This window comes from Crocuta crocuta, unplaced genomic scaffold, assembly GCF_008692635.1.
Source record: "Crocuta crocuta isolate KB4526 unplaced genomic scaffold, BGI_CrCroc_1.0 scaffold59-1, whole genome shotgun sequence".
Lineage (NCBI taxonomy): Eukaryota > Metazoa > Chordata > Mammalia > Carnivora > Hyaenidae > Crocuta > Crocuta crocuta.
In genome coordinates this window covers 3,240,578-3,261,996 of record NW_027551579.1, presented here as the reverse complement: position 1 = coordinate 3,261,996, position 21,419 = coordinate 3,240,578, and the positions used below count along the sequence as shown (strand labels likewise).

The 21,419-nt window shown below is 37.5% G+C and overlaps 1 long non-coding RNA gene across 2 annotated transcripts in view; it reads left to right on the top strand.

Annotated features, from left to right (window-relative positions):
• The first annotated feature begins 587 nt into the window (after positions 1–587).
• The window catches only part of LOC144221261 (uncharacterized), a 36,513-nt gene continuing 15,681 nt past the window's right edge, over positions 588–21,419 (top strand). For both annotated transcript variants that reach the window (XR_013332004.1, XR_013332003.1), the window contains exons 1-3: positions 588–787; positions 12,274–12,479; positions 14,086–14,155. This is a non-coding gene — a long non-coding RNA (uncharacterized LOC144221261). The remainder of the gene's footprint in view (positions 788–12,273; positions 12,480–14,085; positions 14,156–21,419) is intronic.

Here is a 21,419-nt window from a genome sequence, read left to right as displayed (position 1 = left end):
CGATTATTGGAGCCATGCATGACTCAAAACAAGTTACACTCTAAATGATATTTTTAAAAAGCTGCCTTATTTTGTAAGGCCACAAGTCTAAATGTCCAAACCAAACTGACTCCATGACAGGCTTTGAGTTTCCCCTCTGAACTAGAAGGCCTGAGTTTCAGCTTTCCTGAAACTATCAGGCAGTTACACATTGCCCAAGGCAGGAGAAACCACCCATGCAACACCCAATCAGGAAAGTCCAGCGACCACCCTCCACATTACTAAGGGAGAGGCCTGGAGTTAGAAACTATAGATAGGACACTGTTACCTAATGTTAAAGTTAACCTGTTAGTCGCCGAAAAAGACCCTAGGCTCGCTCTGTGATTGGTTGAATGTAAAGGTACTCTAAATGTTGTAATTGGATCCCACCAAAAGTAACGAATACTCTAGACAATGTGTGTGGTCAAACCCGCTGTCAATGATGTTGAATTATTATGATTGGATCACTGTTCCCATGTCACAATTTCTGTAACTCCCCCGTCTCAAACCCCATAAAAACCCTACTCTGCCCTTGTTCAAGGCTCTCAGCACAGATCCATATGCTAGTGAAGTCTGGGAGTCCGAGCTTCAGGCCGTAATAAAGCCCTTTGCTTTTGCATACGTGACTCGGACTCCTTGGTGGTCTTGGGATTCTGGGGAGATCGCGATCTGGGCATAACAATTTAAAATAAATAAGTCGACTTGTGTTACACAATTGGCTACAGACCCCAAATAACAAGGAACTACAGAAGCAAAATTTCAAAGTAAGGTGAGTGATAGTCATCTGTGCTTTCAATTTAACTCTGAGAGCCTACTCTCTGACTCTCTTACTATAGATCTACATTTTCTCTTCACTCAGGACATGGGACAAACAATACAGGGAAAACATGTGCTTTGTGGCATTGCCACTTCTGTGAGTCTTTCTTGAATTGTGACGAATCCAAGAGTAATGCTACATCCTTAAACAGACCTTCTCATCCTGGTGTTTTCAGTAATTTGGTTAGCAATAAACTTCTAGATCCCATCCTTCACACACACACACACACACACACACACACACACACTAAGCCATGCAAAGAAATATGGAGTTTCTGGGTCAGGATAGCATTTTGTTTGGCATCTAATTAGTTGAGCATTGCTGGGATTCACTTTGGAAATGAAATCTCTAATTTCAGCAAGGGAGAAAGAAAAGGGAACCGAAACAAAGCAGGTCATTAACCTGGAACCAACTCTCGGATTTAATTTCTAATAACAGACTTTCGATTCAATCTAATACTAAATAAATATTCTAATAAAATGAATTTTGGCTGCCATACTCTTTACCTCCTTGACTGAGAATGTGAGCTGTCCCACACAACCTAAAGCAGAGTGGGAATAAATCAGTCACCAGAGCACAAACTTAATCTTTTGGCAGCTAAACAGGAGCCGAGGGAATGCAGGGCTGCCTTGCATAAAAATCTCCTCACATGCGCGATGGACCAAAGCAATTCACACAGAATGAATATAAATTTTCTTTTCCATTAGTATGTGGAGCTGTTTTCCCGGAATCCATACTAACCGCAGATCTCAATCGGGTTTTCACATGCCCATATGACTTATGGTCCAGTTGTCTTCCCATGGGGCAATCTGTCTAAAGATTTTCATAATCGTCCTCTTAAATTTCAGAACTCACTGTGGACATAAGTTTTAGTTTTGATATAACCTGCATAAAGTTAGAGGACCAATCTTCCTCACTGTTCTGAATACAGGATTTCTGTTGATAAAATTATACATGTTAACTTGGTGTCAGCTAAGTCAGCTTCGTTTGACTCATCAATTTACTTGACTAAATTATAAGTTCCTTCTGTACATAACATGCTGGTAGGTGAGTCCATTCCATTACTCAGTAGTTCGTTTGTTGACCTTCAGTGCAAAATGTGTTTGATTACTCCCTAAATCTATGGGACATTCTCAGCCCTTTCCTCCAGGTTACTGGGATAATTTCTTAAAAATAAACTAATCTAAATAAATAGAAAACAGGGGTGACTGGGTGGCTTAGTCGGTTAAGCGTCCGACTGTCGCTTACGTCATGATCTCTCGGTTCATGGGTTCGAGCCCTGCGTCGGGCTCTGTGCTGACTGCCAGCTCAGAGCCTGGAGCCTGTTTCAGTCTGTGACTCCCTCTCTCTCTGACCCTCCCCTGCTCACGCTGTCTCTCTCTCTCTCTCCTAGAAATAAATAAAACATTTAAAAAATAAATAAATAAATAAATAAATAGAAAACAAAAACAAACGAAATACCAAATATAGAAGAGGCAGTAACTCAAAAGATAACACAGTCATTAATAGTAATGGCTAGTAATGAAGAGATTTTTTTTTAGCACTAAGAAACAGATATTGCTTCATTAAATGAATGAAATAGTTGACTACTCATTGGGAAAGAAATATAACAATAGTCCTAGGTCCAAACACACAGTATGCATTTCAGGTAGATTAAATATATGAACACTAATAAAGTTTAAAAGTATACTATTTTTTAACATTTTTAATGTTTTATTTATTTCTTAAAGAGAGAGAGAAGTGTGAGCAGGGAGGGTCAGAGAGAGAGGGATATACAGAATCTGAAACAGGCTCCAGGCTCTGACCTATCTGTTAGCACAGAGCCAGACGCGGGGCTCGAACCCTCATACTGTGAGATCATGACCTGAGCTGAAGTCGGATGCTTAACTGACTGAACCACCCAGGTGCCCCAAAGTGTACTTTTAAAATATAATGATAAAGTATGCTTTCCATGCATAAATGGCCTTCCACTAGCGATAGAAACTATGAAGGTGACAGATATGGCATTGTATTAATTCATCATAAAGACAAAATTAATACAAAATGATAAACTGGGGTACATATTTCCAACATAGATACATTTGTAAGATTAATTCATTTAAAATGCAAAAGAGCTTAAATGATTTAAAATGCAAAAGAGCTTAGATGACTTAAAAAGAATAGAGGGTATTCAATATATGTAATTATTATATGAGATATATATGATATTATTAGAAGATATACCAGAGCTTACAATCACTAATAATAAAAGACATTTAAATTACAACAGAGTTGCAACACATATTTTAACCTATTGAATTGGCAGTGTTATTCAATTGATAATTCTTAAATGACTATTGACAATGCTTCTTATTCTTTTTAAATTTATTTTTATTTTTTAGTGTTTATTTATTTTATTGTCATCATTTTTAAATTTTTTAACATTTATTCATTTTTGAGAGACAGAGCATGAGTGAGTGAGGGGCAGAGAGAGAGAGACACAGAATCCAAAGCAGGCTCCAGACTCTGAGCTGTCAGCACAGAGCCCGACGTGGGTCTCAAATCCATAGAGCCATGACATCATGACCTGAGCCGAAGTCTCACGCTTAACCAATAGAGTTACTCAGGTGCCCTTAATGTTTATTTTTGAGGGAGAGACAGAGTGTGAGTGTGGGAGGAGCAGAGAGAGAGGGAGATAAAGAATCTGAAGGAGCTCCAGGCTCTGTGCCATCAACACAGAGCCAGATGTGGGGCTCAAACTCATGAACAGTGAGATCATGGTCTGAGCTCAAGTCTGACACTTTATCAACTGAGCCACCCAAGCACCCCAATACTTTGTATTCTTAAGGGTTTATGGAAACAAATAATGTCATATTAGTGTGGCAGCATGAAAACTGGTACAAGTTGTCTAGTTTTTAACAGTGAGCATTGAAAATGTCAGCAAATGACTCCTGAAGCAACATTAAATAAATAGTAAATTCATGAAGGATAATAATAAGCAGCTATTGAATTATGACACACATACATCCTGAATATAGGTCTGGATGTGTGCTATACACGAATGTATTCAATTAATTGAACTTAAAATATTATAAAATAACTATTTTCCTACCAACTAACTGTATGGAAAGTAGCAAACCCCATAGCTTTTCTGGTCACTTCTAAATACAAATAGTCTCTTTACGTATTAAAAATTAAGCAATGTGTAATATCATGGATTCATTCTATTATGCATTTTCATAAATTTTCTCCCCTCTCAGCTCAGTTCAGAAGTTGCCTGTTAGGAGGGGTGGTGTCCATTATTCCAAAGCTGTAATCTGGAGTCGTCTGTGTGTTGAAATAAAATTCTACTTCCTTCTTAAAGCAATTTTGAGGATTCCTCAAAGCCCTGTGACTTGCACTTCCTGAGGCCAACAACATTTCTTATGGAGGGCTACTTATGATTTTATGCTCAGCTACTGGCTTTCAGGGGTCTGCCCCTCCCCCACACGCCCACACACACTGCTGGGATCATGGTTGACCAGAAATAACTGTTTTGTTTAGGACTTTTCAAGATATTCCAAGTCTGGCACCCCTCTGAGGTGTCCACATAAAGCACCTGGGTCAAAAGCAACTTGACTAGCATCTAAGATTAGAACAAATATTAAGGGGAATGTTTAAGACAGATCTAACACACCATGTTACATATACCTCCCCCCAAAATGCAGATTCCCCTTAAAGTCAGAGAAGTCTGTTTTTCACTTAGAATCCAGCCGAGTTCTAAAGAGCCGCGGGTGAATGATGCGTCTTACTGGGGGACCTAAGCTTGACTCCGTTTCGCGGGGCACCTTTGGGACTTTCGTAGGACAATAGAAGTCGTGACACGGGAACTCTGAGAAGACGCAACAGCAGTCCCTTCACGTTTTGAACCGTCATTGAGTCTGTCAAAGAAAAGACACACCCTCAGGTCCCTCGAATGACAGTTCCCCGTAAAACTAGCTCACGTGACAAGCCCACAGTCACAGTGACTCAGTGTGCCTTTACCTGCATAGATCATTAGGGAAAGGCCCACCTGCCCGGGGACGGCGAGAGCCGGGTCCACACCCCTTACCGGACATTCGGGAAGCTGCTGGAAACGGAGCCAATATTTGACCCAAGTGCCCTTTGACGATGGTTTTTCATTACCATTTCAGTGGTGTTTTATTTCCTCCTTACTCTGAAGAAACCAGAAATTCTATTCTCTGCACAGAGGAGTAAATGTGAGTAAAATCATGAACTTTCCAAACCTTTGTGATTATTCACTTCTGGATTCAAATTATAGAAACAAAGGTCTGTTTATAAAAAGAGTATAACACACTCCTTCCATTAGGACAAAACTATGCCGTTAAGCTAACTAATTTGTACATAACAACAACAACAACAACAAAAGAAATATAAATTATTAAAATGAACTTCTGCAGCAGATAAAAAGCTATGAATAAATTGTAAGAAATTAAGAGTGATTACCAGAAACAAATATCTGAAATCTAATTATTTTAATATATACATTTTGATAAGAGAAAAATGAAACATTACCCACTTTTTTTAAATTTATAACTTACACCGTGGTAAGGAGCAGAAAAAAAATTCTAAAACAATAGATCAATCTTACTAATACAAATTGAGTATTGGAACACTGAATCTAATGGTCTAAAAGGTTATCACTCTATCAAAAAAAAAAGAGTATATTCCAGAAATGCTAGGGTCATTTAATAATAAAAAAATTATATTCAGTATAACACATAAGAGAAACATTCTTTAGAATGTTTTAACTAGATTTTTCTATTTAAATGTTGCCTGAGTAATACAATTGGATGAAGAGTGATTTTGAAATAAACGGATGAAGAGTGACTTTTAAGGTTTCTATACAGAAATTCTCTCCTCCTGAAAAGCACCAAATGACAGGTCGGTTTCAAACTCACATCTTGGAAAATATTTATTTAGCCATCATCACTTTTTAATGATTATTAAGAACTTTAGAGTATTTACATTGCAAAATCAAGTAACAAACTGGAAAACGTAATCATTTGGATCTCACACTTATTTTTGGAAAGAAGAGGAGAAAACAACCTCAGGCATAATCATAAGTTTATTATGTGTAATTTAAAATGCAAAATGCTATCTTTTGCATAATACATAGCAATACCTGGAAATTAAGTCATGACACATCAAAGAGAAAGCTTAAAAAGTCCATTTTATAGTATTCCCTCATTTCTAAAGTATATTACAAATCAGGCAGGACCGTTTAGAAATAAATTCATATTGGGATACTTGGGTGGCTCATTTGGTTGAATGTTAGACTCTTGATTTTGGTTCAGGTCATGATCTCACAGCAGTGAGATAGAGCCTCATGTTGGGCTCCTCACTAAGCATGGATCCTCCTTGGGATTCTCTCTCTCTCTCTCTCTCTCTCTCCCAACCCCCAACCCTGCCCCCAGTCCTCATGTGCTCTTGTACTCTCTCTCTCTCTAAAAAAAACAAAATTCTTAGTTACTGAAGACATTTACCTCTTCAAGAGAAGTCATAGATATAGCTGGATGTGTAATAAAGAACTGTGTTCCATTTGAGTTCACTGGTGCTGTCCCCATTTCCTTTTCTTGTCTAAATGAATCTTCTCCCTTATCTGAAGGTGGTCACTGTTTCTCTGTCTCTCATCTCTTTCTCTTTCTCTCTTCTCAATCTTGGTGCTCAGAATTGGATTAATTCTAACCTTTGACTCATGACTGCTCCTATAGTCATTAGTCAGGATTCTTTGGGGAAACAGAACCAATAGGTGATACACATAGATAGATAGATAGATAGATAGATAGATAGTAGATAGATAGATGATAGATAGATGATAGATAGACATTTATTATAAGGAATTGGCTCATGCAATTATGGAGCCTAAGAAGTCTAAACTCTGCAGCATGGGCTGGCTGACTCGAAACCCAGGAGAGCCGATGGTGCAGATGAAGGAAATTCCCTCCCGCTCTGGGAGGCCAGACTTTATGTTTTATTTGGGCCATAAGGAATGCACGTGTTAAAACTAATTATGTATTCTCAAATCCTAGCATTTTTTTCTCTATTTTGCTGACCATGCATATTTCCTTTTCTCTGAAATATATGTTTATGTCTTTGGCCATTGCTTTTTTTTCCCCATTGAGTGTTTATTTCTTTTGACTTTTAGGATATATTCTGTTGTATTTTGTTATTTTTCTGAGTTGCAAATATCTTTTCCAAATCTCTAGTTTTTCTAATTTTACTATCCTTAAAATGTTTTTAACAAAATTAATCTTCAATCTGAATATTTTATTTTATTATTTGTGTTATTTGTGTTTTAAGATTAATCATTTAGGGGCAACTGGGTGGCTCAGTAGGTTAAGTGTCCAACTTTTGTCTCATGTCATAATCTCACAGTCTAAGAGTTCAAGCCCCGCGTCGGGCTCTGTGTTGACAGCGCAGGTCCTGGAGCCTGCTTGGGTTCTGTGTCTCCACCTCTCTCTGCCCCTCCACTGTTTGTGCTGTCTCTCCCTGGCTCTCAAAAATAAATAAATGTTAAAAACATTAAGAAAATATTGGTCAGAGAATGTTGTAGCAAATGCTATAAATCAGGACTGTTGTTCTCCCACCCACCCAAGACCTAGCTTTTAAACAAGTACTAACACAATAGTGACTTTTTCCACTTATTCCCCATTAGAGTATTAATGCTATGAGTCCTGTAGCATAGAGATTCCAAAGCACCTATCCCATACAGATAAAGCAATGTTTCCAATTCCATTTATAGTGATGAGTCCCATTATTTTCTCATTGATAAACCATGTTGCAAAGCAACATTCAAAAGTCATAAAGTTTAGAGTCAACTTTCAAAAGTCACAACAATAATTATCCGGACAAATATTATAATCTCGTTGAATCAAAAGATCAATCTGTTAGGACAACTGATCTATACAATGGGAATAATTATTTATATCACTCTTTAAAATAGTAAAAAGCCTTATTTTTATTACACAATTAATACACATGTGAATGAAAACACAGTGAGTTTTTCCAAGGTAACTTAGTTTTTTCAAAGATTGTCAAAACAGTTTCTACTAAAATTATATTTTCTGTTTCTATGCTGGTTGTATAGAAATGGAAAGTACTGTATGTCTTGTTCTTTTATTTATCCTCCTGCTAAACCCACTTATTATATGAAACTATATGTTATAGTTTCAATTAGTATATAGTATATTTTTGGCTTTATATACAGGCAATTATATTATCTATAAATATGAAAAAAATGAATTATTCTTTGTATTCATTTGTTTTCTTTTATGTTTGTATATGCTGTAAACTAATAATACCTGAATGAAATTGGTGAAAGTGAGAATTTTTTTAATTTTAAAGAGGTTGTTCAAATATCTCTCTATGTATACTACTGTAGTAGTTTCTCAGTTACTTAGACCTAATTCTGAAAATGCTTATAAAGCATTGAAATTATCTATTTCTTGAAAGTTTGGCAGAACTCTTCTATAAAACAGTTTAAACCCAGAGATTTCTGAGTATAATTTTAATAACCCTTTCAATTCATAATGGTTTCAATTTATAATTCAATAAAGCATAATATAATTCAATATAAATTAGTTTAATTTATCATAGTCCTAGGATAATGAAGGATTTAGAATTTTCTATTTCATCTAAAAACTATAAAGTTATGAGCACAATTTTTTTCTTATTATTTGGGTTATATATACCATTATATTTTTTCATATATTAATTTGTGCTTTTTGAACTTTTTTTCAGCAATAATCAGAGGTTATATATTTTGTTACCTGTGTTAACTCATTTAATAATCAGAACAAACCATTTATATGGATTATTTCCTTCATTTTACAATTTAGAAAATTTCATCACAGAGTAGTGAAGTATCCATCTTCTGATTAGTAAAACTAAGATTTGAACTTAAACGATCTAACTTGGGTGTTCATCCACCACTTTATCCTGCTTTATATAGGATTTTTAAATTTTATTTATTTATCTTGAGGAAGAAAGCACAAGTGGGGGAGGGGCAGAGAGAGAGCATGCAGGTCCTGCAATATCAGCCCAGAGCCGGATGCAGGGTTCAAACTCATGAGCCATGAAATCATGACCTGGGATAAAATCAAGAGTAAGATCTTTTTTTAAAGTTTATTTATGTATTTTGAGAGGGAGAGAATGAGCACGAGTTGGGGTGGGCACCAGGGAGAGAGAGAGAATCCCAGGTAGGCTCTGCGCTATCAGCACAGAGCCCAATGTGGGACCCAACCCCGCATCACCAACTCACGAACCATGATATCATGACTTGAGCCGAAATCAAGAGTCAAATCTTAACGGAGTGAGCCACCATGGCACCCCCAGGATTTTTATCTGTGTGCGTTAGAATATTATCTTTCTCTACAGATTCATAGTGGATAGAATTGAAGCAGGTTAAAATCACTCCTTGTACTGTTAATCTAGAAGTAAAAGAGCCATGAGATACATGTGCACTTGTAGATATTTTAGCTATTTATTTTTGAAGGAATATTTAATTTTTTATTACATACCTTAAGTAAAGTACAAGTTTAATAATTATTATTTGCATCAATTTGGCAGTACTCATTTAATATTAACATTTATAATAATTATGACTTAATTTCACTAGATTATTTCTTCACACCTTCCTCCACCAATTCAATCTCTCCGTAGTATGAGTTTCTGAAACTTTTATTTTTTCAAGTATTTTCAAATTACTCCACTAATAATAATCTCTGAACTGCATTTGTGGTTGGTATGATGTAGTTGAGCATTAAATCATTCTCGAAGACATTTGTGTTTTGGTTGGCTTATATCTATCTATGTATCTAGGGTATAATTTTTGTGTAAATTTTGATATCAAGCTTAGCTTGCAGTTTTCTTTAAAATAGAGAAACATGGCTTGTTTCCGAATTTTTGTAGCTCCTTTTCCAATAGGTGCTTGTTGCAATATTGATAAATTGTAATTCAACATACAGTTTTTCACTAAAATTTGAAAATTTTATGACGATAAAATTTGCCTTCTTTAAAGGTGGGATGGCTTTTCTTTTGGAAACTGTTTTTTTTTTTTAATTCAGACTCATAGATTCTATAATCCTATCGAGTTTAATGATGGCAGTAAATAAAAGAAAGATCTTCAAAGCTAATACCACGTAAAATGTATGCACACATGTCAGAAGTTAACAAAAGTATGGTTTTCTTTAATTGTTCACAAACTTTCTCTTATTTATCTCTATCACGTCAATCTCTATAAATCGTAATATTGTTATTTTATTTGGAATTAACATTTGCTGTGCCAATATTTCTGTCCCTGTCCCCACAGACCCTTACTGGCATAAATCTAAAGAAAGCTGCCATTCTGCATTTTAGTGAGCATTACTTAAAGTAAACTTAATTTTACACTTGAAAATATCACAACCTTGAGTTGAGTGGAAAAAGGGGGAGCATATGGGTTAGGTTTAGTAGCGTAGCTTGCAGATTTATGCTGTTGTTTGTTTGTATCTGCAACTGGAAAACTAAGAACACAATGCAGAAACTTTACTCAGATAATATGCAGTTGCAATAACAGACTAGCATATACTTACAACTCACCGTCACCTCTCTGACGGCTTCTCCCTGATTTCTCCTCTTTATTATTGCCCATCGTTATACAAATCCAGTGCCTCTGCTGTGATCCCTTTTCTTCTGCCAAAACTTCATGCTACACACAAAGAATTATTTAATCACCTCCCTATAAACTTTGGAATCAAAATCTTTGCCATATCCGACACTTAATTTCATCACGAATTGTTACAAAATTGTATTTTATAGTTGGATTTTTTAAATAGAATATGTCTTACTTAAGTGGTAGACTTCCTACTTTCAGCTACTTCTAGCCATAGGATAGTTCAAACACAGAGTACGTGTTCCATAGATCGCTGTTGGTTTCTTAACTGGTTTCTCTCTCATCAAAAGCTACAGATTTTCTCATTAATCCTGATGGGATTTTAGATTGGTATTGGTGGTCTTCTATACATCGGATTATTTAATTCTTTCATCCTACAAGGAAGATCAATCAACTTGGAAAACTGGAGATGCGATGGCTTAAATGTGAAGTTATAAACTATTTTAGAGAGGGTTTGGAAATAGAACTCTTTCCAGGTTCACAGAGAAAAGCAATATTGTTCATTTATTATTGTGCTCTAATTGTGGAATGGTCTAAGCTATTGTCTACAAATTTGACATAAACATTCTAATTTTCTTTTGGTGTTTAATTAATTCTTTGGATAAAATTCTACTTCTGATTACTATCCTACACAGCCTGCTACCACCTGATAGCATTTAAGTATGGCTACTAGCTACCTAGCTGCACTTTTGTGATCAGAGGGTTGTCATGAGTCATCAACAAGGTATGGAAGGTATGACGAGGTGGCATCTTTCTCAGTAATTATTTTTAAATCAGTATTCTGTTTTCCACTAATTTTTCTCCTCCAACTCTCCAAATATTATTCCTTTTTGTGTCATAGATACCAGCCACAGCAGAAGAAACGAATTATAAGCACACAATTCCCTTTGAAATAGAATAATGTTGTATCTAAATCACCTTGAGCTCTATTTCTGAGCAATGGAAGATACTTTTATCCTGAGGAGACAAATACCACTCACATTTACTAGGAAAAAAAAATCTGAAAATATAAAATGATTTACAAAGATATGAAGACCTTGGGTAATACTGCTTCTTTACTGTACATCTTTTTCAATTCTGGCACATTTTAAAATTATAAAATGAGTCAAATATGATTCTGATACAATCTAGAAACAGATGTAATTCTTTCTATTCTTCTTTATAAACCAGCTCATATAACACTGAGAACCATGAAGGTCATTACTGGGTCTGGTGTTCCTTCAAAACACAGATTCTGAGTCCCTCCAGGGGGAAATGGCTACATAATAATGTTTCCTGAGAGAGAAGCTCAAACTTGGCTGAATTTTGCTCTTTCAGAAAGATAAATTTTGCTCTAGTTGTAAGTTATTTTTCAATTTTGCCAGCTTGCTTATAGAATTAAGGTGTACAATTCTAGCAAATGGTTTGTCCTATAATAAGAATGATTTGTATTAAAATCTCCTGATGTATCAATCAACAACATTTTCAGAGCACCCCTGGCTAACTACAGGTTAGCCAACCAGGACAAACGTTCTGCAGTCAGGAAGACTCTGATTTAGATCTCCAACACTGCCTCATGGCTGTGCTTGTTACCCCTCACCCCCACCAGCCTATTACCTCCTCTGTAAAAATAATCTAGTGTTAGCGTCTCTCTCCTAGGTTTGTTGTAAACAGTAAAAGCATGTATGTAATGCAGTCATCATTGTATTTGCTGCTTCGTAAGTGGTAAACCAATACTATTATTTCTTCAGAAAACATCATTATTGTTATTTCACTCATTTTGCAGATATTTACCGAATGCCTGCAGTGGGCAAATCACTTCTTGAGCTATTGAAGTTCCAATAGGATTGGAGTCAGACATGAAGCAATAGCCATTGCTTTCATGGAGCTTGCATACCACCATGGGAAAGAGCAATAAAGAAGACAATAATAAATAAAACGAGTTACACAGACAGTAGAGCTAAAGACGAATAAAGCAAAGAAGGATATAAAGTATGTATGTGTGGGTTGGGGGTGAAGATTTCTGGTAAGGCAGAAAAAAAGTCCACAATGGATACATTTGTAAGAGATGAGAGTGAGTCATACAGATACAGAAGATCAGTTAGGGCAGAGGGATCTAGTGCGGAAACTGAGGCAGACGTCTGCCTGTGTGTCTGAGGAAGAGTGAAAGTTGACATGAGTTGTGGGGAATAAGAAGGGAACAAAGGGGGGTTGAACTGAGTTACTTTCAGGACCCCTGATCTCAAAAGCCTCTAGTGAGTAACAGGGAGGACTCTCGCTTAATGGCGAGCCTTCAGAACAATGTGCGAAGAGGGGTAAAGTCTAACTTGAACTCTTGTGGAATCCTCTTGGCTGCTACCTAGAGAACAGACCAACACGAGTTAGGTTCTGCAGAAGGGACAGCTATCAATAGAGACAATTGGTATATATTTCAGGGGAAGCCTGGGTCTAAAAGCCCATGATGTTCATGGTCATTTTGGAGAGAAGGATGATGGGAATTGTTGACAGAAGACATGTGAGAGGTGAGAAACCAGGGATAGCAAAATGATGCCAGAGTTTTGTCCTGAGCAACCAGAATATGGGTTGCCAAATGTTTTAGGCATATTGAGTTGGAGATGCTTATTATACACCCAAGTGAGCATGCCTCTGTTATGTTTGCAACCTCTAAGAGCAATCCAAACATTCTGAGTTATCACATCCAGATCATTTATCTGGTATCATTTAACTCACTGGTTACTATAGTGACTTGTTTTAGATTTTGGCATGCTTTGCTGTTTACACATAGATTTAAAGATGTTATTTTTTAAAGGACATTTCTTCTTTTTTTTAAGCTTATTTATTTTAAGAGAAAGAGAGTGTGTGCATGAGCCAAGGAATGGAGAGAGGGAGAGAAAGAATCCCAAGCAGGCTCTGTGCTGCCAGAGTAAAGCCCTCATGAACTGTGAGGTCATTACAAGAGCCGAAATCAAGAGTCAATGTTTAACGACTGAGCTACCCAGGTGCCCCTAAAGATGTTATTTTGACTAACTCTTGTACATTTTTTTAAAATACAGGAATCTAGACATATGTGTGTGTAAACATGAATGTATGTGTGTATATATGTGTGTATATTCACACACACATAAGTGAGTGATCCACGTAGCACAATATACACAAATGATTAAGGGGATAATATATGAACACTAGAAAAAGTGTACTTAGTTTCAAGGTTATCGGTACAAAGTGGTTCCCCAATTTTTCAGAGATCCCCGTATGGCAGACACTGAACTGGGTGGCTAGGCTGGTCAGGAAATTCTTGGAAGTTGAATAACTCTCAGACATGAGGAACCATTGTTCTGTTTAGGGAACTCCAGACACCATCCACTGGCTTCTTACTATAGACTCAGAGCGGTGACTGCATATTCTTATCAGCTGGTATTGGTTTCCTATTCCTGCTACAAAAAAATTATCACCAGCACAGGCTTGTGAAACATATTATCTTATGGTTCTGTAGCTAGAAGTCTGATATGTATCTCCCAGGGATAAAATCAGGGTATTTGGCATAGCTGAGTTCTTTTCTAGAGACTCTAAGAAAGACTCCATTTCTTGCCTTCTCTAGCATCCATAGGCCACCTTCAGTCCTTGGCTGATGGCCCCATTCATCCATTTTCAAAGCCAGCAAAGTAGAGGTGAGTAGAGTTCTTCTCATGTGTATCTCTCTCCCTTCTGTGATCATATCTCTGACATGGGACATATTTTCTGCTTTTAAGAACTCTTGTGTTTACATTGGGTCCACCATGATAATCAAGATTCTTTTAACATTAATCACATCTGCAAAGTCACTTTCTCCATGTAAGATAATCACAGGTATGAAGCATGAGGACCTGAACATCTTTGAAGGGCTATTATTTTGCCTACCACCCATGGGAACTTTTCAAAATACAATTAAAATAGGTTATAGCCTACAATTTCTAATTTATTTGTTCCAGATTAGACCCAAAGAATCAGATTTATACGCCAGAGGCCGACTCCGGCAGGTCCAGGGGTCCCTGAAGGATGGACGGTGTCGGCGAGAGAGAGAGTGAGAGAGCCCCAGAGATTCTTTCTGATCACCAGTCAGGCATCTCTGCTCTGACTGGGGCTCAACTTTATTTTATCATTAAGTGTTTGGGGGACGGCACAGAAGTGGCATTTGCCTTAGACAATGGTTTCTGATAACAAACTTCTTTGATATGTAAGAATTTCCCGGAACATAGATACGTAGAAGACTCATGTATAATGTTTACAATAGTGATTGAGGTAGCGGATTTAGATGCCTATCCTATGGGGAAGGAAGGCGTCTTTAGCATACCAGACAAAGTTTTCAGCATAAAAAGGGTGAAGTTATTTCTCTGTGGGCAGGGGTCAACAGCTTGTTTATTTAAGGTGGAAGTATCAAGAAAAACAGGTCTTTCAGGGAACACCTTTGCTCTCATAATCACAAAAGAAGTTCCTCAATAGGTTCCTTCACAGGGAGTAATCAGCATATACAAGGCCAGAAGATGCTCCAAGCAGAAACAAATGAGTGGGGGTGGATATTTGCCCTTAACTCTAAATTAGGCTCTTTGCCTCAGGGCCAGACTCAAGCGCCCTTTATTATGTAAGTCTTGGATCTGCAAGGCCCTTAGGAAGAGCCTTTTGACAATGCTATCATCTGAAGTCTCTTTGGAAAGGCAAGGACATACCTTTCCTTATGAGCAATCTGCGTGGGGAATAGGGAATATTGTGAGGCCTGGTCAATACCAGCAGCCTCATTTCCAACATGACCCAGTAGTAGCAGAAGGAGATACCAGTTTTCGTTTCTCATGGCAGGAGCTGTGCAAACGCTACCATATCCTTGCTATGACTGTCATCCAGCGAGGCCGGTGCGGCTCCCGGCATTTATGCAAATTTCCTAGGTGATTATGAAGTAGAACCAGAGTTGTAAATCACTGTGGATCATTGCTATCAGAGTGTCTCAAACTTCAATGTGCCTAAGAATCACCCATAAATCTTGTTAAAAATGCAGATTTAGGGACACCTGGCTGGCTCAGTCAATTAAGCATCCAACTCTTGATTTCGGCTCATGTCATGATTAAACTGTTTGTGAGATTGAAGCCTGCATCAGGCTCAACACTGACAGCACGGAGCCTGCTTGGGATTCTCTCCCTTTCTCTCTACCCCTCCTCTGCTCACATGAGTGTGCGTGTGTGCACTCTCACTCTCTTTCTCAAAATAAATAAATAAACTTTGAAAAATGCAGATTTAGATTCCAAAGGTCTGGCGTGAAGGTGTTTATTATTCAAAGTTTAGTCAATGGACCAGCATTAGCTAGGATCCTTTTAGAAATGCAGAAACTGAGACCTACTAGATCAGAATCTGAATTTTTGCAATTTCCTCAGGTGGTTTGTAGGTACGTTAAAGTTTGAGATGCACTGCCCTATGTGTGATTTTCAGATGATAGTCCTAATGCAACATCAGCATGATCGGCTTAGTAAGAATGTTCACCTTAAAGACAACTGGTTTTTACATTATTCTGATGTAGTAATTTATAAGCACTAGTTTTTCAGGGAATATTAGAAGTTTGGTTATCCAATATCTTGTTTCCAATTAAAAGTACGACCCACCTTGATGATAGAGTTATAAATCACTTTGCTGTTAATAATTCAGGGCTCACCCTTAATACTTACCTCATCCACAAATACCTGTAATGCCAAGCTAGATGAGGAAAAGAATTTGATGGAGAAGCTCAAGATATTCCTCTTCTCGGATCTCTAGAATTTCTCTCCTTGCCATTGATCCCTGCAATGACTACCTCATTCCTTCCCACAACCTAGTGACAGACACATGGACATATTCATAACTGGTTTGAGAGAATTTATGATTATGAATATAACATCCTTAATCTCTCCTTTTTTAAAAATGTTTATTTGTTTTAGAGAGAGAGAGAGAGAGAGAGAGTGCAAGCAGGGGAGGGGCAGAGAGAGAGGGAGACACAGAATCCAAAGCAGGCTCTAGGCTCTGAGATGTTAGCACAGTGCCTGATGCAGGCCTTAAACCCACGGACAGGGAGATCATGACCTGAGCCAAAGTCGGACACTTAACCAACTGAGCCACCCAGGTGTCCCTTAATGTCTTCTTCTTATGATGACCAGTGTATAATTTTGTTAAAAAGAAACTCTCCTGAGATGGAAATCTCTGGTGAAACGATTGTAAAATTATCTAACCATTTCCAAAAAAATAACACACTTCCTCCAGGAGAAATGATTTGAAATCACTTTTGAGAGCAGAGATTCTCAACGACTAGTAGGCATCAGAGAAACCTGGAAAGCTTGTTAATGCAGATTGCTGGGCACTTCCTCCAGACTTCTTTTTCAGGAGGTGGAAGTTTATACTTTAGGGCTTAATTTCCCACTCACATTTCTGTATATAAATTATTATCCAATCTTTATCTAAAAGCATTAATCTTTATTATGCCTTCTTACAATAATGTCACTGGTATAAAGGAAAAGAAAGCCTGTTGGATTTTAGCTAGATCTTGGCACACTATATAGTACTGGACATTTTTTATTGTCCAGTAGTAATATAATCAATTGCACATTTTGCAGTGAAGCAGAATAGGGTAGGCATTGATCCAATGGGATATAAAAATGAATTATTCATTAAATCACCCCCTCAATACAACACATCCATATATCTAAAAGATCATGTTAACAAGTAACCAATATAATGTTTTTCATGAGATATTTTACATATTTTTATCCTACTACATTTTTGGATTCTAATATGCATTTTGCAGAGCACTTTTAGACTAGCCACACTGCAGGTGCTCAATCACAAAAGGGTCTAATGGCTCTATATTGTGGGATTCAGGACTATAGGCTACTTTGGGCCATCAGTTGTCATTAACATTCTTAACAGGCCTTGCAAGAGCATTAAATATCAATGTGGTGAAAGTTTTAGAAATTCATTGAGAAATAAATATTGATGGGAGAAAACTGTCAAGTTTCCCTCCTTCTTTTCAGTACTATTTCAAATTTACGCTTCTCGTGCTTCTGGCACTTTTATCCATCATTCTCCACATCCTTGGGTGTCCCACAGAGTTGTAGATCTAACAGAGCCATGGCCCCTGTCTCACATCCCTGTCTAGGAAGTATAAGTCCTAGTAATATATTATGAATGATCAATTAGATTCCCAATATTTAATTATTTTTACTGACTAACAAAGTCTTCCCTAATGAAACCTGGCTTGCAAGTCTGCATAGAGGAAGAATTGGTTGCTTCTCATTGATAATCAGCCATTTATGCAATAAAGTCATGTGGGTACCTAGTAGTTAGGTGGTACACCCTCAATTATGTCTTATGGAATTTCTCTAAAAGTAGCTCTTCTTTAAGCATCTCTAGACATGAGCCTATGACTCTACCTCTTCTCATACACATTCCCCCTCTTGGTCCATTGCTTACTAATTGCCTTACCAATCATATATAATAGGTAGAATATTTGTTTGGTCCTGATGTATATGCCAGGAATAAAAAGGCAGTATAAATTGAGATGTAAGTGAGCAATCCCATAACCACTGAATTTGATACGCAAATCAATTCATACTTCTGTGACCCAAACTCCTCCTGCTGAACATCACCACCTTTTGTAATGAATTCATCTATGTTTAAGAATGTTGATTGTTGTACATCCTATTATCTGATATATTCCTTTTTTTAAAATGTTTTATTTATTTCTGAGAGAGAGACAGCATGAACGGGGGAGGGTCGAGAGAGAGGGAGATATAGAATCTGAAACAGGCTCCAGGTTCTGAGCTAGCTGTCAGCACAGAGCCCAATGTGGGGCTCGAACCCACAAACCATGAGATCATGACCTGAGCCAATGCTGGACGCCACCCAGGTGCCCCTGATATATTCCTTTAATATCCCATTTTATTCTAAACACTTTTGAAAATGACAAAAGTAAAAAACAATGTTGTCTAATTAAAAGTAAGATACATATAGCATTGTTTGCTATGTCTCGTTTCTAATATGAATCAGCCAAATACAAGGGGTATTTTTCTTTCATGGAGAGAATCTTGTCAACACTTTTTTTTTAGTCCATTGGTTACTGGATTCCAGGGAAATATATCTCTCCATGTGGGCTTCTAGAAGTCTTCAATATTTCTAATAATTACCATATCTTATCTCAAAACCTACCAATTCTTTCAAGAAAAAAAATGCCACTTTTTGAAAAGAGAGATAGTTCATTGCAAGTCATATAAACAAACAACCTACTAGTATATCAACATTAGCAAGCTACTATGTTATTTATAGTTTGAAGTATAGCTATAGACACTATACTTCTGGGTGTCTTGGTGATGACCTACTAGGCCAGCACTCTTTAATAGCACTTTCTGAGACAAATGGGGCATTCTTTTTTTTAAAGTTTATTATTTTGAGAGAGAGAGAGAAAAAAAAAGAAAGAATGAGTGAGGGAGGAGCAGAAAGAGAGGGAAACAGAGAATCCCAAGTGCAGTCAGTGGAGAGCCCAACCGAGGGCTCAACACCATGAACTGTGAGATCATGACCTGAATCGAGATCAGGAGTTGGACACTTAACCACCTGAGCCACCCAGGCACACCGAGGTAAATGAGACATTCTATATCTGTACAACCCAATATGATAGCCACTAGTTATATATAGCTTTTGAGCAGTTAAGATATAGCTAACCTGAATGAGGGATGGAATTTTTTAATCGTATTAATTTTAATTAGTATGAATTTAGTTTAAATAGCCACATATGACTAGTGGCCATCACAGTACTAGACCTTGCACTCAGATCTGGAGCGCATTAACTCCTCCAAAGTCTACAATCACTGGGGGCATGTAGCGCCCTCAGCAAAGCTAAAAGGAACCTGGGCATCAGTCACCAACTTTCTCCTATATTCAGTGATGCATTTGGTGCTGATCAACTAACAATACTAATCCATTAACGTTTCTAAATACGTTTAGCTTAATTCAAGAAACTTCATTTATAGAAATTACGTTTTTATGTTTAGGTAACTTCTGGAGCTAATAAGTTTAGAATTTTGAAGGTAAACTCCACATGAATCATTTCTATTCCATATGGCCCACGTGTTAATAAGAATACTTTTTTCTTCACTTTATTCAGAACAATCTTTTTGCCATTAAATTCTTAGTGCCTTCCTACAAAGTATTTTCAATCTCATTGAGGTTTATTTATTTCTTCTAAACTGCCAATCCCATTCTGTCTTCAGTTTTATTAACATAAGGCCAATGATTCATCTCTTCAAATTACTTTTTGGTCCTTTCGTGTATAAATTTGAATAAACAGATAGAAAAAAGAAAACCCTGAATCAATCTGCTTCAGTGTGCTCTTACACATACCACACCACATACTGCTAAAGAAAATTGTTTTCATTTATTATTCATTCATTCTTTCATTCATGCATTCACTTCTTCATAAAGTTTTTATTGTGCTGGGAGCCGCACCGGCCTCACTGGATGACAGTCACAGCGAGGAAATGGCAGCGTTTGCACAGCTCCTGCCATGCTAAAGGAAAACTGGTATCTCCTTCTGCTAGTACTGGCTCATGTTGGAAATGAGACTGCTGGTATTGACCAAGCCTCACAATATTCCAGANTGCCGGCACCGCTCAGTTGGGTTCGTACCCAAAAGAACTGAGCGGCCCACATCATATGGCATAGGGTTTTTTATGCATTTTCTATTTCTTTGTCTCCCATATATGGTAATACACATAAACATGTAGTCTGATTAAGTTGTTTCAGTTTACAAGAACATGGGGGATGTAGGCAGCTGGACTCCTATCTAGGTGACCTTGAAGTCTTCTCTTCTCTCTTCTTCAATTTTTTCTTTCTCCTTAGGGAGGGGTTCCTACCACACTACCTCAATCACTATTGATAAAGGTTATGCATGAGTCTTCTACAAATCTATTTTCTGGCAGTGTCTTACATATCAAAGAAGCTTGTCATCAGAAATCATTGTCTAAGGCAAATGCCACTTCTGTGCCATCCCCCAAACACTTAATTATGAGATGAAGTTGAGCCCCAGTCAGAGCAGAGATGCCTGTCTGGTGACCAGAAAGACTCTTGAGGTTCTCTCATCCCTCCCGTGCCCACACCGTCCATCCTTCAGGGACCCCTGGACCCGGCCAGAGCCGGCCTCCGGCATTATTGAATTATCTACAGACTAGGCATGGTGCTGATGTTGAGGAAAGGAAGTGGCACTGAAGAAGGGTCTCTAAGGGTTTTGAAAGAATCTATATTCTAGTAGGATAAGTGGCAATTCACAAGGAAACAGTCATAAAGAAAGCTGTCAGTCCAAAGCAAGTGACGAAAAGAAAAAAATAGAGTGAAAGGCAAAGAATTTCAATGGTGTGGGTATCCTCTTATATATTGTGATAAAGGAAAGTGAAGTGGTATTTGACAGCTAAATGCAGTGTTGGATTCATAAGGGTACAGAAAAGAGGGCATTCCTGGCAAGTGGATAAACTTTGTGTGTGTGTGTGTGGGGGGATACACTTGGTATGTTGAAAGAGTCAGTAAAGTGGATTCACAAATGATAAAACTAAAATAAGAGGGAATTTCCATGGTAGGGAATGTATTATTTCATTCTGAGAAAGATGTGAACGCTGGGGGACCATGATATGACTTCCAGCTGTAGGCAATGTGGTAGGATGTTAGGAGCGAAGGGCTGTGAAAATAACGTATCCAAGGAGTCATCGTAAACTCAGATTAGTTGGTGAATGTGGATATTATAAGACATGGTCAAATTGTAGACATATTTAAATTAGCAACCAACAGAATGTGCTGATGGATGATATGTGAAATGTGAGATGTAGATAAGAGTCAAGGAGAGCTCCGAGGTTGGGACCTACATGACTGGAAGAATTATATAACCATGAAGATCAT